Here is a 21,028-nt window from a genome sequence, read left to right on the forward strand (position 1 = left end):
TGGCCACTCTTAAACCTAGGGATGGAATCAATCCCACCCAATCACTTGGAAGAAGAGTGGGAGAGGATTAATCAATGAGAACTTAGGTGTTCTTTCCAGGGGAAAAAAAAGGGGTACTAGCCTTTCAGAAACAGCAGCTGTCTAATATAGACAGACACACATGTCAGTTTCCCCATATTCTCTCTGGTTGCTCTTTGGCAATTTTCCACCATTTTATTGGAAAGAGCTCTCTAAAATGCAAGTCCAGTTATCATAACAGATAAGCTTCAAGAACAGCGATCAACTCTTGCCCATCTTCAGGGCTCAAGTCCTAACCCAGTGCCTCGCACAAGGTTGATGCTCCGGAATCTATTGAATGAATGATCTCATTTGAGCCTCAGAAGTGCCAGGAGCTGCCTGGGCAAACGCGATAACCGTGTTTCATATGGCAAAATAAATAAGCCAGGAGATAACAAATATAAAGTGAATCTACTGGACACCAAGATGAGTCAGACAGAGGTGGGGTTTAGACTATATCATGAAAGGTAGAGAACATGTGCATGGGCATCATAGAGTGTCCCAGCTGAGCCAGGAGAATGCTAGGTTGGAAAGCCCCATCACGAGCAAGGACAAGATAGTCCTTCCTGCAGTTGGTGTGTAAGAGAACAAGGGTTTTGCTCAGATTCTAGCAAAGAAAACAGGCCCACAGGATGACTCAGTGGTGTGATAAACTCATACCCTCCACAGGGCCTTTGCCCATGTCAGCCCCCGTGCAGGAATGTTCTTTACATCATCAGTCTCCTTTTTAAAAATTATTTTATTTAATTGCTTTTAGCTGCACACGGGCTTTCTCTAGTTGTGGAGCATAGGCTCTAGGGCGCAGGGGCTCAGTAGCTGCGGCTCCCAGGCTCTAGAACACAGGCTCAGTAGTTGTGGTACACAGGCTGTGTTGCTCCAGAGTATGTGGGATGTGAGGTCTTTCCCAGAGCAGGGATCGAACCTGTGTCCCCTGCACTGCAGGGCAGATTCCTAAGCTCTGGACCGCTAGGGAAGCCCCATCAGTCTCCTTCACTTCACTCAGGTTTCAGCATTAATGTCACCTCTTAGGGAGGTTTTCCCCGATCTTGAGACTTAGAGCAGTACTCACAGCACCGTGACCCAGCTGCCATTCCTTCAGAATGAAGTTACCACCTGAAATGCCCTCGCTCACTTGCTTACTGTCTCTCTCTTGCCATAGGAACATAAGTTCTGTTGGAGCAGTCATCTTCCCCGTCCTCTTCATTAGATATTTTTCAAACAAATGAATAAGCAAAGAGAATGACTCTTCTGGCTTGAGGCTACGTAAATAAATCACAGGCTTTAAACATGTCCAGCTCAGCCAATCCTTCATAAAGAACAGTTATTATAATGACTCTTATTTATAGATGTCATGAAATATCAGAAACCCTGACTTCGATGGTTTTGACTCTTCTTAAAAGCAGGGCCCAGAGGCCAGGGCAGTAGAGACTGAGCAGGCAAAAGAGGTGGAGGGAAGGAGCGAAGGCCGGGTGGCTGCTGCTGCTTGCCTGGGAAAGGATCCGAGGCGGGAGGAGAGGGGAATCTGGGGAAGATGAGACGGGGTGGGGACCCCAGGGACTTCCAGAGGAAGCTGGGAGTTGGGTTGTGGGGGGTGAGCTTGGAAAGGAGCATATCCTAATCCGAGTCTTGTTTTAATTATCAACTGATGATGGCAAGGACTGGTTCCATTCAGCTTCAAAATTTCAGAGTGTATGTGTTGAGGGTCTATAAGTTCAAAGCACTTGCTGGCCCCTGAGCAGGGGAGGTGAGCCAGGTATTACTCAGGCCCCTTAGGACCCCTTGGAGGAGACAGGAAGGTGGGTCACAGCAAACTATGAGAGTATAATAACCCTCTACTAGGCATACCCAGTGAAGGTTGGGGTGGTCTTATGTAGGATGCCTTGGAAAGAGAGAGTGGGGCTAGCAAAAAGGATAAAGGGGATCTTTTGTTTTGTTTTTTAAAAATAAACAGCTCTTTTTCACATTTTATCTTATTTTAATTTTTATTTTCTTGGCTCAGCCACATGACCATGTGGAATCAGGTCAGGAAGCAACAGTTAGAACTGGACATGGAACAACAGACAGGTTCCAAATAGGAAAAGGAGTACGTCAAGGCTGAATATTGTCACCCTGCTTATTTAACTTATATGCAGAGTACATCATGAGAAACACTGGGCTGGAAGAAGCACAAGCTGGAATCAAGATTGCCAGGAGAAATATCAATAACTTCAGATATGCAGATGACACACACTTATGACAGAAAGTGAAGAGGAACTAAACAGCCTCTTGATGAAAATGAAAGAGGAGAGTGAAAAAGTTGGCTTAAAGCTCAACATTCAGAAAACGAAGATCATGGCATCTGGTCCCATCCCTTCATGGGAAATAGATGGGGAAACAGTGGAAACAGTGTCAGACTTTATCTTTTTGGGCTCCAAAATCACTGCAGATGGTGACTGCAGCCATGAAATTAAAAGACGCTTACTCCTTGGAAGGAAAGTTACGACCAACCTAGACAGCATATTGAAAAGCAGAGAGGTTACTTTGCCAACAAAGGTCCATAGTCAGGGCTATGATTTTTCCAGTGGTCATGTATGGATGTGAGAGTTGGACTGTGAAGAGAGCTGAGCACCGAAGAATTGATGCTTTTGAACTGTGGTGTTGGAGAAGACTCTTGAGAGTCCCTTGGACTGCAAGGAGATCCAACCAGTGCATTCTGAAGGAGATCAGCCCTGGGATTTCTTTGGAAGGAATGATGCTAAAGCTGAAACTCCAGTACTTTGGCCACCTCATGCGAAGAGTTGACTCATTGGAAAAGACTCTGAGGCTGGGAGGGATTGGGGGCAGGAGGAAAAGGGGACAATAGAGGATGAGATGGCTGGATGGCATCACTGACTCCATGGACGTGAGTCTGAGTGAACTCTGGAAGTTGGTGATGGACAGGGAGGCGTGGCGTGCTGTGATTCATGGGGTCGCAAGGAGTCGGACACGACTGAGCAACTGAACTGAACTGAAGGGGAATTCGAACCCATGCCCCTTGGAAGCATGGAGTCTTAACCCCTGGTGCCCCAGGGAAGTCCCAAAGGGGATCATTTTGAACAGGATCAAATCCCACTTTAGTGATTCAAAACAGAAAACTTGGGGGAAATATCTGTTTCACGGTTATTGTGATTTTTTTTCACTGATCTTATGTCAACAAGTTCAGTGTCACCTTTAACTGGCAATGGTGGGAAAAGACCATTTCACTAAGATAGACTGGGCTTCCCTGGTGGCTCAGATGGTAAAGAATCTGCCTGCAGTGCGGGAGATCCAGGTTTGATCCCTGGGTGAGGAAGATACCCTGGAGAAGGGAATGGTAATCCACTCCAGGATTTTTGTCTGGGGAATTCCATGGACAGAGGAGCCTGGCAGTCCATGAGGTTGCAAAGGCAGTCTATGGGGTCGCAAAGAGTCGGTGACTAACACTTTCACTTTCAAAGACGTACCATGCATCTGAGGTCAGCAAACCTATCAGTAATTGGTTTTTGTCTTTTCAAAAACAGAAGAAGCTGAAACCCAATAACAGGGACTGGTGACTATCTGTGGGACTCATCAAAGCTGAGCCAAGCTCAGCTGGTCACATGACGCCCTTGAGTCTTGAGACAGTGTCCTGACCTACTTCACAGGAAAAACACAAGAAGAACTTGTCACCTCTCAACCCCCTGACCACACTCTGGGTTTCAGTTGACTCTGCAAAAAATAATCAAATAAAAATTTTATCTTCCCATGATCAGAAAATATTCTCCATGAGGACTTGTCTTAGGACCTTAAATTTAAACTGTTGAAATTCTTTATACCCGCTACCCTTGTCTCCAGCCTTTTTGAAATGGAGAAATCATTTTTAAGGAAAATCTGCACTCTATTACATGAATGGTAGAAGCCAAGCCTTTAGTTAACACTCAAAAACCCCAAACATTTTTGCCTTGTACTCTGTATATGGCAGCAAGTGTATTCTAAGAACAGGAAGACTTAAGACACACTGATGTATGGATAACACCCCTTTAAAGACGTCTCTGTTAGTAAGATTCTGAGTGTCAACCACTGAAGTTGATTGAAAATGAGTTACATAAAAAGAAAACAAAGGAAACAACATGGGTAAACTTTAATAGAATAAGAAACCTATCAAATATAAAGTGGTCATTAAGCACTTACCATATGTTCAAAACCACCCTCTGTTTACCTAAGCACAGTACAAGTTATCTCCAGCTTTGCACAGAAGGTGTGTGCCCAAGTTCATTGGTAGGTTGTATTTTGTTTTTTTTAACTCAGAATAAATTTCTTTTTTTTTTTTTTATGTTATCTTGTTTTATCTACACAGAAATCTAAGGAAGGAAGGAATGCTTTACAGCCAAGGTCCTTGAACTTCAGAGGTAGAGGGGGAAAAAACCACTTCCCTCAGAAAATACAAATAGGAAAGTCCAAGGAAAGTGAAGTCACTCAGTCATGTCTGACTCTTCGTGACCCCATGGACTGCAGCCCACCAGGCTCCTCCCTCCATGGGACTCTCCAGGCAAGAGTACTGGAGTGGGTTGCCATTTCCTTCTCCACAGAATAAATTTCTTATAGGCATGCATCTTTGTTTCCTATTTTATGTGTTATTAATGATAGACTTTTGTGAGCTAGCTTAGGGCATAGGCAGCATATTGTGTGCATGCAAAGTGTCACCTCATTTCAGGTTATAGCTCAGTTGCTGGGACTCACCACCCTGCTCCCTTTTCCCGAATGTAGACAAAACCAGAACAATGATGGGAAGAGCAGCATCACCCCTGTGGCTTCCAATGTCTTTTTTGAACTTGCTCCTCTTGGGGGCTCAGCCATTCTGTCAGCTCTTCAGGAAAAAATTTTGTGTTTGTGTTTACCTGTGTGTTTGGGCCTTCGTAGGACTTCTGGTTTGGGACTAAACATCTTCTAGTGCAGGTTGAGTTGGACATTCTTGACTTCTCTCTTGAACCTATGTCCTCTCCACTGGCCCTGTGACATGCAAGAGCTCTACAAGTTGGTCCTGATTGGGAAAGGAGATGATGGCAGGCTATCAGGAGATAAGAAAGTCTTGGCTGGCTCAGTGGTCTGGGCTGAGTTTTGCCCAGGGGTCCTCAGGATAAGTAGACAGAGTCTGGGATACCTGTAATATCTGTCTTCAGCTTCCCACCTTCAAGCAGGGCACCCGTCACTCAGCCCTCAGATGTCGGGGAGACTCCTGTACCAACTTGAGAATGAGAGGAGGGGTCCCACTAAGGAATTCAGACGCCCTGGCTTTACCAACAATCATCAAAGTTCTCTTGATCAGCACCTAATATCCACTTCTAGGACAAGTTCAGAGGCAATTCCAGGAGTGGCATATCAAGTCATTCCTGTGTCAATGGGCATTCTCTGCTGTTTAAGCTTCTGCAAGACCAGAATGAGGACGTGCTGAATGACTCTGGGCAGGCCTTGTCTTGTTGGAGTCACATGTTCTCCAACAGCCCTGCCATAAATGGGATGGGACCAATCTGAAGCAGAGATTCCCTATGGCTGGTTTCCAAAGTAGAGTCTGATCAGAGAACTCCAGAGTGATTACAGAGCTGTGGATGGGGGAGAGGCACTGGGTACATGGAAAATTGAGACCCTCACTTAGTTTTACAAAATGCCTTTCTAAGGTCCTGATATAGACTCAGGATATTCAGAAGTTTATATATGAAATTGTTTTTACCACTCCCAAAGAATGGAAGAAAGGCAAACAAGAATTGCCTAAGTGGGAGGGATAAATTGAGAGATTGGGATTGACATATTCACCCTACTATCTATAAAATAGATAACTAATAAGAACCTGTTGGATAGCACAGGGAACTCTATTCAATACTCTGTGATGGCCTGTATGGGAAAAGAGCCTAAAGGAAAGAGTTACTATATGTATATGTATAACTGATTCAGATTGCGGTACACCTGAAACTAACACAACATTGTGAATCAACTATATTCCAGTAAAAATTAAAAAAAAAAAAAAAAAAGAAATGCCCAAGTAGGAACCAGCAGAAACTAAGAAAGAAAGGCTAGATCCTATTCAGAGTATAGGAGAATGATGGTCAGGAATTCAAATTCAGTGTTATGCTCAGGAGTTATTCAAAACAAGCTCAAATCCTGTCTTGGCAGATACTAAAGTCCAAGATAGACAAGCTGGTGGGAGTGCCAAATCTGGGCAATATTTAAGTTTCTGCAGTCAATAAGAAATCTTGAATAGATCAAGAAGGAGTTGACACATCAGAAAAGATTCTGAGTATTTATTAGAAGCTTATCCTAGCCCTAGGATTAAAAGCTGGTATCTACAATTTTTGATGCAGATCTTTCCTTAGACACACTTTTTAAAAAAACTGAAATCAACCTGACAAAAGGGCAGACTCACCTGCTGGCTGGATTGATTTAGGGGTTGATCCAGGCTCAAGGTCTATTTGTCAGGCTAATCGCACAGGAAGATGGGATGAAGGCCAGCACACACACTGCCACTGGCAGTTAGATCTGTTTCCATCAATGCAAGCTTAAGTCACAGCCTAGCCTTAGAGAGCACCTCTCTCATGGTAAGAAGTTAAGTCTATTAGTCGGGACTCCTCTCGTTGCAAAGGACAGAAACTAAAGTCTAAAGTAGACAACCGAAAGGCACATTAGTACAACTCCAGGAATGACTGGCTCCAGGGACTCAAATGATGTAATCTAGGATACGACCTTCTCCATCTGCTGCTTTCTTCTGTGTTAGTTTCAATAGTTAGCTTAGAGTTAGCTTCAACAGTTCAGATGGATAGGATGACCATTAACACTCCCAGGCTTACTTCTTAACTTACTTACCCCCTCTTTCAGTGGAAACAGAGGCCCTAGTAAATTCCAGAATCCAGTTTTTATTGCCTGGTTTGATCTTCGAATCTTTCCTGAACCAACCATTATGTTCGGAATGATACTGTGATTGGCTACACTTAACTACATTAGGCAAGCTCTGGCGAACCACATGGATTAAGAATTAGAAAAGAGGCAGTATACTCCTTGACATAAATCACAGCAAGGTCCTCTATGACCCATCTCCTAGAGAAATGGAAATAACAAAAGGAAACAAGTAGGACCTCATTAAGCTTAAAAGATTTTGCACAGCAAAGGAAACTATAAACAAGATGAAAAGACAACCCTCAGAATGAGAGAAAAGAATAACAAATGAAACAACTGACAAAGGATTAATCTCCAAAATATACAAGCAGCTCAGGCAGCTCAAAACCAGAAAAAACAAACAACCCAATCCAAAAGTGGGAAGAAGACCTAAACAGACTTTTCTCCAAAGACTTACAGGTGGCTAATAAACACAGGAAAAGATGCTCAACATTGCTCATTATTAGAGAAATGCAAATCAAAACTACCATGAGGTATCACCTCACACTGGTCAGAATGGCCATCATCAAAAAATCTACAAACAATAAATACTGGAGAGGATGTGGAGAAAGGGAGCCCTTCACACTGTTGGTGGGAATGCAAATTGATACAGCCAGTATTGAGAACAGTATGGAGGTTCCTTAAAAAACTAGGAATAAAACTACCGTGTGACTCTACAGCCTCACTACTGGCATATACCCTGAGGAAACCATAATTTGAAAAAGACACATATACCCCAGTGTTCATCACAGCACTATGTACAACAGCTAGGACATGGAAGCAACCCAGATGTCCATCAACAGACATATGGATAAAGAAATTGTGGTTCGTATATACAATGGAATATTACTCAGCTATAAGAAGGAATGCATATGAGTCAGTTCTAATGAGGTGGATGAACCTAGAGCCTATTATACAGTGAAGTAAGTCAGAAAGAGAAAAACAAATATCATACATTGATATTAACGCATGTATGTGGAATCTAGAAAGATGGTCCTGATGAACCTATTTTCAGGGCAGCAATGGAGACGCATAGACAACAGCCTTGTGGACGCAGTTGGGGAGGGAGAGGGTGGGACAAATTTGAAATATATACATTACCATATGTAAAGTAAAAAGCCAGTGGGAATTTTCTGTGTGACACAGGGAGCTCAAACGGGGGCTCTGAGACAACCTAGAGGAGTAGGATGGGGTGGGAGGTCGGAGGGAGGTTTAAGAGGGAGGGGACATATGTCTGTGGCTGATTCATGTTGATGTACGGCAGAAACCAACACTGTTGTAAAGCAATTATCCTCCAATTAAAAATAAATAGAATTTAAAAAGTAGGAAGAAGTGGTTCGCTATAGGAATTCGACATACTATTGTCAGAAGAAGATCTGGTTGGGGGAAAGACAAAACAAAAAGATGTCCACTACAATGAGTGATTAACTAATATTCTATTAGGCAGAGTCTCTCTGGCCTGGTTTTGGGCAGAGCTGAGCCTGCAGGTGACCAGTGACCATTAATGTTTGGGCTTTGTTAGAATGCTGCTGCTGCTGCTAAGTCACTTCAGTCACGTCCGACTCTGCGACCCCACAGAAGGCAGCCCACTGGGCTCCTCCTTCCCTGGGATTCTCCAGGCAAGAATACTGGAGTGGGTTGCCATTGCCTTCTCCAATGCATGCATGCATATTAAGTCGCTTCAGTCATGTCCAACTCTGTGCGACCCCACAGAAGGCAGCCCACTGGGCTCCTCCGTCCCTGGGATTCTCCAGGCAAGAATACTGGAGTGGGTTGCCATTGCCTTCTCCATTGTTAGAATAGAGGGACTAATAAAATCATGGTATGATAGAGCGCAACAGCAGGTCTTAAAATAAAATGTTCAAGTCTTTACCAAGTGCTTTTCGCAAAGATTTTATTATTAAATATTATTTAATTAAATGAACTACATAGTAAGAATTACATCTCCCTTACAGGGATGCCAAAATTGAGGCTCTGAAAACTTAAACAAAAAGCTCTCTTATTAACAGGTAATCTGGTTAAAGCATAAAACCAGCCTACAAATTCATTGTTTATTTACTCCACTACAATTGTATCTGGGGAAAATATGTTTTCCAAATGTTGAAGGAGGTTTGGGCTCTTTCTCCATGAGGTGATAGGGACGATCATCTAGCGAGACAATATCCTTGAAGAAGTCGTTCAAGGATAACCTCGCTAATCAAGACAAACACATGGATGGATGTATGCATGATGTTCAGTTCAGTTCAGTTCAGTCGCTCAGTCGTGTCCAACTCTTTGCGACCCCATGAATCGCAGCATGCCAGGCCTCCCTGTCCATAAGCCTGTGTTTAAAATCTTTTTTTTTTTTCTTTATAAAGAACCATATTTATTTCCATGTACAGCATCAAATACCATAAATAAAGCTAAACATTTTTCACTGTGTGCAAAATACAGGGTTCCACGTGGCACTGTAAGGACTACCAAAGGTCACAAACATGCATGGTGACAAGGTGGGGGAGGCTAGCTAAGGAGGAGGCTGTGGGGAGGAGGGCACTCTTTGGTTGACATTCTATAAAGGGGAGAGACTCTGCAAGAGAAGATAAGACAAGAACTGTGACTTCGTCCTGGCTGGGATCTGCACCAACAAGGGAGCAAAATGCAGCATGCAGGGCTGTGCAGAGAGGTCAGCATGGCTCTGGGCCGCATGCAGGACACCACCACCTGCAGCCCGGGACTGCGAGGCCTGCCTTCAACAGCCCCACCGGACTAGGTGTGGTGTTTCTCTTTAAAAGCAATGTGAGTGTCCTGCTCCTCCAGGCAGAGTCAGCAGGGGGATGTGTTCTGAGCAGAGCTTGGGGGCATTGAAAGGGGGCTGCTCTCCAAGGCACCCTTGGCCTGTGACGATGACTGCTCTAGCTGAAGCTTCTGTATCCTCTGGGGCTTTATGAGCCTAGAGAGACCAGAAGAGTCAAAGCAAAACCCTGGGAGGGAAAGTATAGGCTGCAGGGGAGGAAAGCTTCACTAGAAAAATTGTGATCGTGTGTTTAAAATAGAGAGTCTGGGCCAAGCTTGTGATGAAGCCCGGGAGAAATATATTTTTTTTTTTTTTAAATCCTTCCAAAAAGAGTCACCTATGGTGTGGATTGATAACATTGATAATCTTTATATTAGAAAGCAACTGAAGAAGATGCTTGTATGCATATGCTTTTTCAGGGGCTGAGAGATGAAAGAGTTCTTTTCAAAGGTGAAGGGCCCTCTCTATGGCACAGTCTCATATTCCAGGTTAATCCTTCCAGGAAGGTAAGTGGTTTTGTAAGTGCAACCAGAAAAGCATGCATGCCGGCCGTGGAGTATAGAGAGGAGGTGGGCCATGCACCTGGAGTGGACTGGGCAGCCGGCTCAGAGGGATGGAATCAGAAACGCTTTGGAGCTGAACACCACCCCACATTGTTCACCAACCATGCCACCGAATGAATGAGTCCATTAGTAGGCAAGACGCTCGCAGTTAGCACAACCAAGGCCACGGCGGGGGCAGTGGGGGAGACGGGGCGCAGAAAGCAGGTCAGGGGTTAGTACCACTCTCTGAAAATTGGCAAGAAAACCAGTCACCTCAGAGCAGAAGTGTGTCAGCCAAGAAGTGTGTTTTAAATCTTATTTTAAAATCTTATTTTAAAAAATTAAAATAATAGATGTATCTTACAAACCATTAACTGTTAATACTTTTATCTCTGTGTGCATTTATATGTAGAAAAATACTTATTTGCTAAAAACTCCCTCGTGAAATTATTGACAGAGAAAAATCAAGCATTTATAAAAAGTAGCTTTGAGGGAAATGGGAATTTTAAAGTCATCTAATTAATTGTTAATGCAAATAACAAAAATAGTAGATGATATGCTTATATTGGTAATGGGATGTCAGGCAAAAATATAACTGTGCATATTTAAAACATGCTGGTTTCTGTGGTTTATTAAGGTGGCTATGTCACCATGCTCATGTGTCTGTAGACAAGTGTTTCAAATACTTTCCACAACTTGAGATGAGTTTCAGGGATTTGTAGTTAATTCATCAGGAAGAGAGCTTCTTGAGAAAGCCTAGCCTGTACCAAGTTGGCATCTATGCCAAGAACAAAAATCATACCATAGACGGTTCTATCTTTCTCTTAGGACCTAGGAGCCACGAGCAGTCCTATTAGTCAGGGAGGTGTTTATACTTCTCTTGTCAACTCCAATAATGCAGTTGCTTAAACTAAGCTCTCATTTTATTGTAGTCATGAGTATTTAATATTGCATTAAAAATTCTACAACTACGCTGAAATTTTTACGATCTACTGTAACCCAGCAGGTACCCAAACTTAATGACTACTTTTATTATTAAATGACTACGTTTTTATTCAGATAGTATTAAAGCTAGAGAATATTATTTAAAGTATTGAGTCTCCTTGACCATACAACAGCAAATTGAAGCCTCACTAATGAATGAGTTCATTTTTCTTCTTTGGGCTTTAGGCCCTGTCAAACAAGGGGCTTCAGATGTTAGAACTTGCTAGAACAGACCTCCTCATAAGGTGGTTCTACAACATTAAAATTACGTTCTTCTTGAGGCAAACTGTTCACTTAGGTACCTTTAAGCACCTCCAGGCCCCCTCTACCCACAATGCTTCTGCTCTGAGGTCTGCCTTTACTATGGGTATTTTGAGTGTCTGCAACTCTATAATGATATACAGATTTGCCCTTCGTATCAGGGGGAGCTGGTACCAGGATTCCAAAATCTGAAGATATTTGAGTCCCTTATATACAATGACACATACAATAAGCCCTCTGGTATCCACAGACGCGGAACCCACGGATAAGAGTGTCTTAGTAAATGCCACACTCTTCACTTTGTACAAAGACAAGGTTTTCAGGCACAGGGAATATCATTTCTGGTTTTCTTTTTTGGTAAAGAACGTTTCTGTGTGACAACTGCCACCCTTGGGCTCTGTTTTCCATAAGCTGTGAGTATATATAGTAGGTGTAGGCTCTTATCTGTATCTCTTAACTTTTCAGGGCCCCGGAAACAAACAAACAACAACAATAAAAAAAAAAACAACGTGAAAATTCCACACCACCCCCCCCTTCAAAAAAAAAAACAAACTATTGTTCACTATCCAATTCTTGAAATTGCAGCCTTGGCTTAAACCACAATGAATAGTTTTCAACATAACTGCCAGCTTTGACTGATAATGACACATGGATTCTAGGACCAAATCCAGGTTTAGCAGGAAAAGTGCTGTTGGGAGGATATTGAACCCTGCTGTAATGCAAGTACCCCAGGAAGAAAACGCTTCTGAACCGTTGACAGCCACCTGTACCGACGTGAGGATGAAACTCTAAAAGTAGGTGAAAACTTTTAAGGAAAGGAGAGGGGATCAACAGATGAGGCAGACACTTGGAGGAGGAGAGATGGGAATGCAGCTGAGGGGGACTGGAGATCACAGCTGTGGCTGCTGCTGCTGCTAAGTCGCTTCAGTTGTGTCTGACTCTGTGCGACCCCATAGACGGCAGCCCACCAGGCTCCCCCGTCCCTGGGATTCTCCAGGCAAGAACACTGGAGTGGGTTGCCATTTCCTTCTCCACAGCTGTGGTTAGCTAACCACAAAATAAAGCAGTGTTGGCAGAACAAAATTATTAAAGAGGACTTCAAGACTGGACTTGAGGGACTCCCCTGACGGTCCAGTGGTTAGAACTTCATGCATCCACCACAGGAGGCATGGGTTTGATCCCTGGTGGGGGAATTAAGACCCCGAATGCCAGGCTGCAAAAAAAAAAAAAAAAGAAGAAGAAGTTCTTGAATAAAAATGAAAATACAACATATCAACTTTAAATAATTGTATGGGAATAGTCACAAGTTTAAACACAAAGGTCTGGACTTGAGTGGACTTGAGGAGCACAGTGTCCATTCTTGCTGGCACCAGCGCTTACTACAGTGTTTGGGATATGGTGACGGCTCAATGAATAGTGGTGTTCTTAATGAGTTTTTTTGAATGAATGAATATCTTTTTTAAAACAATTAAGGAAAGCCTCTTTTCACTGACAAGAGACAATTCCTCTGACCAGTGATTTCAGGAGTGTACTCCTTTGAATCAAAGGTGGGGACAAGAGAAGACTAGTTTCATGCTCTCCCTTGACTGAGACTCCAGGATCCAGAGTAACCTTTCCCTGCTTGAACAAGCAGAACGGATGTAGATGGCCTAAGGGGCAGAAGGCGAAAATATTGGCAACTGGAGCTCATCTTAGAAGATTTGCTCACTGGCTCCAACTTCAAAAGAAAGCTTCCAATCACCTCCCTTACAAAACACCCCACCACACGAAGACATACAGCTGCATATACCAGTCTTTGGTTTTCTTCTGTTAATATTGTTTTACAGTTAACAAAGAGATGATCTATGTTTGGAGCCTGAGGCCGAAACAGGCGAGGTGACAAGTCACTATGGTCCCCTCTAGATCGTGGCAATGTTGCCTGAACCCAAAGCCAGTGTTCTTCCCAATACACGAACAATGAAGCTAGAAGTGCAGCTCAGATGCATAACCCCAATCTACCTAGATCTCTGTACATGTCATAATAGCAATAATATTGGAGATGCTTGAAAAGAGAATATATAAATGGAATTAGAATGCAAGACCCTTCATTTAACGGGGTGTAGCAGGAGGTCAATAGGAATTTCAAACCATCCACCATGTTTTATTCTCTTTTCAAGTTGTTGCTTCCCTCTGCTCAGTGCCTGGGTCATGGTTCTTTCATCACCTTGTAACACATTAAACTCCCTTTCATCCTAGAGTTACCCACCTTCCCCACATGTGCTATGTAGTCCTTAGCTATTAGGGCTTCCCAGGTGACTCAGTGGTAAAGAATCTGCTTGCCAATGCCGGAGATGCAGGAGTCTTGGGTTCTATCCCTGGATCAGGAAGATCCCCTGGAGGAGGAAACAGCAACTCACTCCAGCATTCTTGCTGGAAAAATGCACCGGAAAGAGGAGCCTGGTGTGCTGCAGTCCGTGGGGTCACAAAGAGTCAGACACAACTGAGTGACTGAGCACACAGCACAGCCTTACCTATTACTACTAGACTCTGGGAGGATATAAGAAGATCCTAAGCATCTCCATGGTACTGAGATGTGGGAATCCACACAAGGACTTCTCCAGCACTAAGGGATGCATACCACGAACCATCAGATGCCAAGAACCAGCAATAAGGGCATAAAGCTAGTGACAAATTTGTAAACATGAAACTTCTTTTTCTTATTGATGGTGGAAATTTTACATGTACTGTAAAAAGTACAAATTTTTAGTTCAATGAGTTTTGGCAATTAAACATACTCTTTGTAAATACATAACTTCTTGTAAAGCTTAATTTGTGTATGTGTGCAAGAGATTATAGGTTGTATTTGAGACAGAAAGGAATAGAGACACAAAAAGATAGACCTGGAGAGACAGCATGAAGACAGATGTGTGAAAAGGACTGAACTGTTCACCAATTCTTACATGGTAAGTGGGCAAAGAAATAACAAAATAAATGCCAAAGAGAGATTCAGGGCTGCTGACTGCTCCCGAGATGTGTGGGCAGAAATGAAAAGCTGAAATTTCTAAGATCAAAAGCAAATTCCTTTCTTTGACAACCTCATACACATTTTGCTGCCGTTCAGTCACTAAGTCGTGTCCTACTCTTTGTGACCCCATGGACTGCAGCATGCCAGGCTCCTCTGTTCTCCACTGTCTCTCAGACTTTGCTCAAATTCATGTCCATTGAATACACAAACATAAGATCATTTTTATGAAGGAAAAAGAAAACTGGACTTCCCCAGTGGTCCAGTGGTTAAGCCTCTGGGCTCCCAATGTAGGGGGCATGGGTTCAGTCCCTGGTCGGGGAAGTAAGATCCTGCAAGCTTCATAGCAAAACAAAAAAGCAAAGCAAAACAAACAAACTAAAAAACCATTGCGTTGTATGACATACATTCCTGAAAAATTATTGATCAGAAGGATGAAAATGTCAAAATGGCTCCAGGAGCAAGTTTTATATCCCAGAACCTGAAATAATATCTACCCAGATAAACAAGGAGATATGGGGAGAGGCAAGTCCTCAAGACTGAATTTGTTGTCAACACTGGGACCAATGGGGTAGAGAGGTTTTATTTTCTTTACTCCAAGCTCTTGATTTTTTAAACACACAGCAAAAACAAGCTTTGAGTTTTTAATTCAAGTGAACAAGTCAAGAGTAAATCATGCTTCCATATTTCATGTGGAACCAGACTGGCAACCAGACTGAGTTACTAAGAAGTCACTGGTAAGGTATATTCCAGGAACTCTGGGTACAGATTAAATTATAGGATCTGAAAGTGTTTTATGACTCAGGACTTTCTTATCTTATCTGGATTGCAAATTCCCTAGGTTGGCACAGGCTTCTTATAACCGAGATAGTCCTTTACACCACTTGCTCAATGATCCATGTTTTATAAAAACCAGTAGTCCACTAGCGTCTAGAGCTTACATACTGAATTGGATTACCTTTCCAAAGTCTTTAAACAGAATGCCATTTAACTAAAGAAAAGCCGTAAGTCAAACTGATGTACTGTCTCCACAGCTGTTTTTATTTTGTGGCTATTTCTGTTGTACAAACCTCTGGTTTCAGATCTCCTGGGTTTGGATCCTGATCCTACCGCTCCACTGGCTGTGTGACCTTAGGTATGTTATTTAACCTCTCTGTGTCCGTGGTGCTCATCTCCAAAGTAGGAGAAAACAGCACCTATTTCATAGAGACACTGTAAGGACTAAATGAATACTATCCATTCATTTCTTTAACACATACCATTGGCTCTTCAAATCCATGGGTTCCACACCTGAGGATTCAACCAGCTACAGATCAAAAATGTTTTAAAAAAAAAAAGAATCACTGGGGACTTCCCTGGTGGTCCAGTGGTTAAGACTTTGCCTTCCAATGCAGGTAGTCCAGGTTCAATACCTGGTCAGGGAGCTAAACTCCCACACAGATCGCAGCCAAGAAAACAAAACATAAAGCAGAAGCAGTATTGTAACCGACTCAATAAAGACCTTGGAAATGGTCCACATTAAAAAAAAAAAACAACTTTAAAAAAATACCAGGAAGTTCTAAAAAGCAAGATTTAAATATTCTGAGAACTAGTTATTAAACTATTTACATAGCACTTGCACTGTGTTAGGTATTATCAATAATCTAGAAATAAAGTATGTAGGAGGATGTGCATGGACTTTCATATAAAGGACTTGAGCATCCATGGCGTTTGGTGTTCACGGGAGTCCTGAAACCAGACCCCCGCAGATACCTGGGGACCTCTGCATGCTTTTCTTGAGCACCAAGCATGTGTCAGGCACTGGGTTAAGTTCTGCGGAAAACAGAAATGAACTAAATAGGCAGAAGTACCCGCCCACACGAAGATTACATTCCAACCAGAAAGACAGACAATGAACTAGTCAGCAAGGGTGTGTACAGTGTCAGATGATGGTGAGTATTGTAAGAGGAGAGAGCACAGAGGAGAGGAGACAGGACTGGGGGCTGCTCTCCAGAGTGCCCAGGACAGCCTCAGTGAAGTGACCTTTCACACTAATAGTATCTGTTGCATAAATAAGCATTTAATACTTGTTAGTGCTGTCAGCATTATCACTATTAATTAGACCCATATTTAACCAAATTAGCGTATGACAAACTCCCAAGGGAACTAAAAAAAAAGGTCAAAGTCCTGCCAGGGAGATTATAAATGCCATAGACTGCAGCACCGATGGTCACTATTTGCTTCGGCCACCTATAGGCTGTCCTTACTCTTCCTCCGACTCCTTTCCTGCCATCTCCCCTACACCCTTGACATCAATGCTTAAACACCATGTTCCCATGTGCTTCAGCCTGGGGATGTGTTCTATACCAGCACAGCACTTCACAATTTTTCTTCGTAGCATTTCTGTCTCCTATCATTAGTCTTGTGCTGTTTATTCTTATTGATCTGTCTCCCCACTAGACCGTACTCTCCTCGAGGGCAGGGATGGTGTCTGCTTTATTTATTTCTATCCCCACCCCGTCTATATCTGACCTGGGAGATGGTTAAATATCCCTGCTCAAGACTTCCCTGGTGATCCAGTGGCTAAGCCTTCATGCTCCCAATACAGGGGGCCTGGGTTCCAACCCTGATCAGGGAACTAGATCCCACATGCACCCATTAAGAGCTAGCCTGCCTTGACTAAAGGTCCCGCATGCCGCAACAAAGACTGAAGATCTTGTGTGTTGCAACTAAGTCCAGAACAGCCAAATAAATACATAAATATTAAAAAATAAAAAGAGAGAAAGGTCTGTACTCCACTGTGCCCATAATTAGGCAAATAATTGGTAGGGTGCCTGCATTTTGGGCATCTGGATTATGTACCTCTTCTTGCACTTTCTTTCAACGTAGTTTCAACTTCCCATCATTTTAACTGTAGACAAAGAACAAAGCTCATCTATAAGACAGTCTATGAAGAAATGGATAATACCTGCACAGATGAAAGAACCAAGAAGCAAGATTACTATTCTAGGAAAACGAAAGGTCCCCCAAGGAGTAACAGCCGTCTTATCTGTTTAGCCTGGTATTTGGAACTTTGTGGCATAACCTTATTTCTATTTTTTGGCCATGCCACGTGGCATGTGGGATCTTAGTTCCCTGACTAGGGATTGAACTCTCATCCCCTTCATTGGAGTTGTAGAGTCTTAACCGCTGGACTGCCAGGGAAGTCCTAACATAATCGTTATTTGTTGTCATTTTTCTGAAACACCCATAAGCATCCTGACAAGACAAACCATCAAAATTCTTAATTCATGACGTATGGAAAAAGATCATCCCATCCAGATTTTAAGTGATTACCCATAAGACACACAGAGATCTGTGCACACATAGCAAAGAACTGGGGCAAATGAAAGCTGGCCTGAATTGGTCAGATGAAGGGACAAACTTGTGTGTTCTGATTTTTCCCTACAAAGCAGGGTTGCTAGGGAACAGTAATAACCATATCGTTAACTCCCAGGGTATCACAACACACACATCCCAGAAGATAAGAAGAGGAGAACCAACGCCAAAGAGGACAGAGGCAAGGCACGATTTTCAGAACATGGTCTGACTCACCCGGAGCAGCAGTGAAAGTATTTAGCCGGGCCAGAAAATTTGCAAAACTTAGTACAGCTAGGGACTGTCTGTCTGGTTTATAGATTATCCACTCCCTTTGCCTTCCTTCTCCGACCCTACATTTTCTAAATATAAGCCTTGATCATTCTCCATCAGTAGATAAACAGCAATTAGAAATAAACTACAGCCTTTAGTTGCCAACCCTTACTTCAAGATAGAATGTCGTTAGCATCTTAATTAGATACAGGTTCCATTTTTCCAAGCTGATTTTTAAATTTTATTTACTTAAACTTTTTCTTTTGTATTGGGATATAACCAGTTCACAAACAGTACTGTGATAATTTCAGGTGAACAGCAAAGGGACTCAGCCATACATACACATATATCCATTCTCCCCCAAACTCCCTTCCCATCCAGGCTGCCACATAACATTGAGCAGAGTTCCTCAGAGCTATTTTTGCCTTACTTCTGGGCCCACTCTCTCATAGAATAGAGTTGCAAGAACAGATTGTCAAAAGTTTCCCCCTTTTCCACATCTGCGATGGGGTTTCCCAGAAGTGAAGGAGAGTGTAGCTGGGGGAAGGAAAGCGTGGGTCTGCATGGAGCCTGGGCCATCCTAAGGAGGAGGGAAGCATCTCAAGGGTGAAAAGTTGAAGGGGAGGGTAAAGAAAATGGCCAGGGTTCAGAAAGTGACTCACACCAAGAACTGAGCCGGAGGGAACGTCACTGCCTTTATCTGAAGCAGGAGCCAAGGCCAAGGGACAGGTTGACACCAGGGAGGAGAGTGGACGCTTAACCGTTTGCTCATGGCTTCTTTATACAAAGCAATTGAGAATCACAGAGCAAGCTGCCAGATCCAAAGAGGAAGCTCGCTGGAGAGGAGCCAGCAGGGAAGTTGTGGGGTGAAGGGCTGGGGTGGGTGGGGGGATCAGGCAGGGAAGGGATCAAGTCATTGGCCGTGTTTCCAGAGTAAGCCGAGATGGCGGTCTCCCCCGGGTCATAGGGGACCAGCCACAACATGATTGATTTCACACCCTGGGAGGGAGCATTCACAAAGACGCCTGGCTGGTTTTGAAATATGAGGCCATGGTGTGACTGACTGTACATCTTTAGCTATTTTTTCCCTTCAAGGCAATTACATTAAGTGCTTAACATCATCCAGAGAGGAAAAATGAGGGCACCCCGTTTTGGGTGGGAAGGTTGAGGAAGGAGGTCTGAGCTGTGTCCCTGCCATAAACGAAGGTGCACATTCAGAAGATGAAGACTTTCAGACCCTGAGTTCTGACGACAGGGGCAAGGGAACACATCAAGACCCGAGAGCTTGAGGGAGTGTTAGCTGTGTCAACAATTGCATGTTACACACGCTGAAGGGGAGTGCAACCTGCCAAGCGTTAATGGATCTGCTGGAAGTGGAGAGAACTGGGCACCTGCCGCAAGCCGCCTGACCTGGCTCTCCCCACCTGAGCAGCAGCCAAACGAGTTGTTTCTCTATTTTCTTCTTACCCTTTGGGTCAAAAGAAAGGTTGCTCCTAAGTGTTTTTCAGAACCCGGCCTGACCCCAGCGTCATTGACTGGGTATTGGCTGCCGGGGAAGAAATGTCATTGCAAGTGAAACGGCCCAGGGGAATCCTGAAACCCTCACTCTGCTCATTCCTCAGACTGGTGGTGTCCCATCACAGGGCGACAGCCCGGCGACGGTAGAAATGGGGGTCCCCAGGACATTTTACAGAACGTGTGCAAAGGGCTGGTCTCACGTGAAGGAGATACACAAACTGCCAGGATTGTTGGGCTTCACAGGTGGCTCAGTGGTATCATGGGGTCACCAAGAATCGGACACGACTGAGAGATTGAGCACACACGCCAGCCAGGGCTATTAGCTCACCCAGAAGCAGGAGACACTGCCTAAGCCATAGGAAGCCCTCAAAGCGGACGCCGCACTTGTAAAACTGATGAAACAATTCTGCCCTTCAAGAAACACCAGACAATGGAGGAGACCAGGCAAATAGAGAATCACTAAAAATAATCTATACAGAAAAAAATACATTCGTTTCAAAAGGTCCAAGGAAGGAGCATAATGACACAGAATATTCTCTTTGTATTTTTTAACTTTTTAAATAGACATTTTCAAAAACAGAGAAAAGTAGAATAATAGAATGACCCCCCCATGTACCTATCGCTCAGCTTCTTCGAGCAATATCAGGGTACGTCCTTCTTATTTTCTTATTTTACCTGGTCCCATTCTTCTTTTTTCCTGGAGCTTTTTTGTTGTTGCTTTTTTTTTTTTTTTTGGCCACATAGCATGTGGATCTTAGTTCCCTGACCAGGGATCGAACCCATGCTCACTTCAATGGAAGCACAGAATCTTAACCACTGGACTGCCAGGGAAGTCCATCCCTCACTCATAAATATTTCTGAATATATTTAACAATGATTCTTTCACTGAATTTTTTTAACAGAAATTTCTATCTGAAGTATTGAGAATGTAAAGAGAAAAATTAGGAGATAAGGGCCTTAGAGAGGCAATAGGTTCTTGGTCTTCCCAAAGCTTGGGATGGACTAATGTTTGCTTAGATTCCATGAAATATCCATAATCTTTCTATTAAATCCCATTTTTGTGTGTTAGCTAGCCAGCACATGACTTTTACTGTTGCAGCCAAAAGAACTTTACTAGAGCTCTCTGGGGAAGGATCCCACAGCCTAGAGACGCCAGCAGCACAAAACTAATATAGTGACGAGACTGCTATGAAACAAACCCTGGATGATGTTCGCTGCTGCTTCCCCAGCACCTAGCACAGTGCTCAACACACAGGGATTGTTCAACCTATTTGTTGACTATATTGAATATTGAGCATCCCAGTAGAGAAGATTGGCGGAGAAGGCAATGGCAAACCACTCCAGTACTCTTGCCTAGAAAATCCCATGGATGGAGAGAAGACT

Source organism: Bos javanicus, chromosome 12 (assembly GCF_032452875.1).
Source record: "Bos javanicus breed banteng chromosome 12, ARS-OSU_banteng_1.0, whole genome shotgun sequence".
Taxonomy (NCBI): domain Eukaryota; kingdom Metazoa; phylum Chordata; class Mammalia; order Artiodactyla; family Bovidae; genus Bos; species Bos javanicus.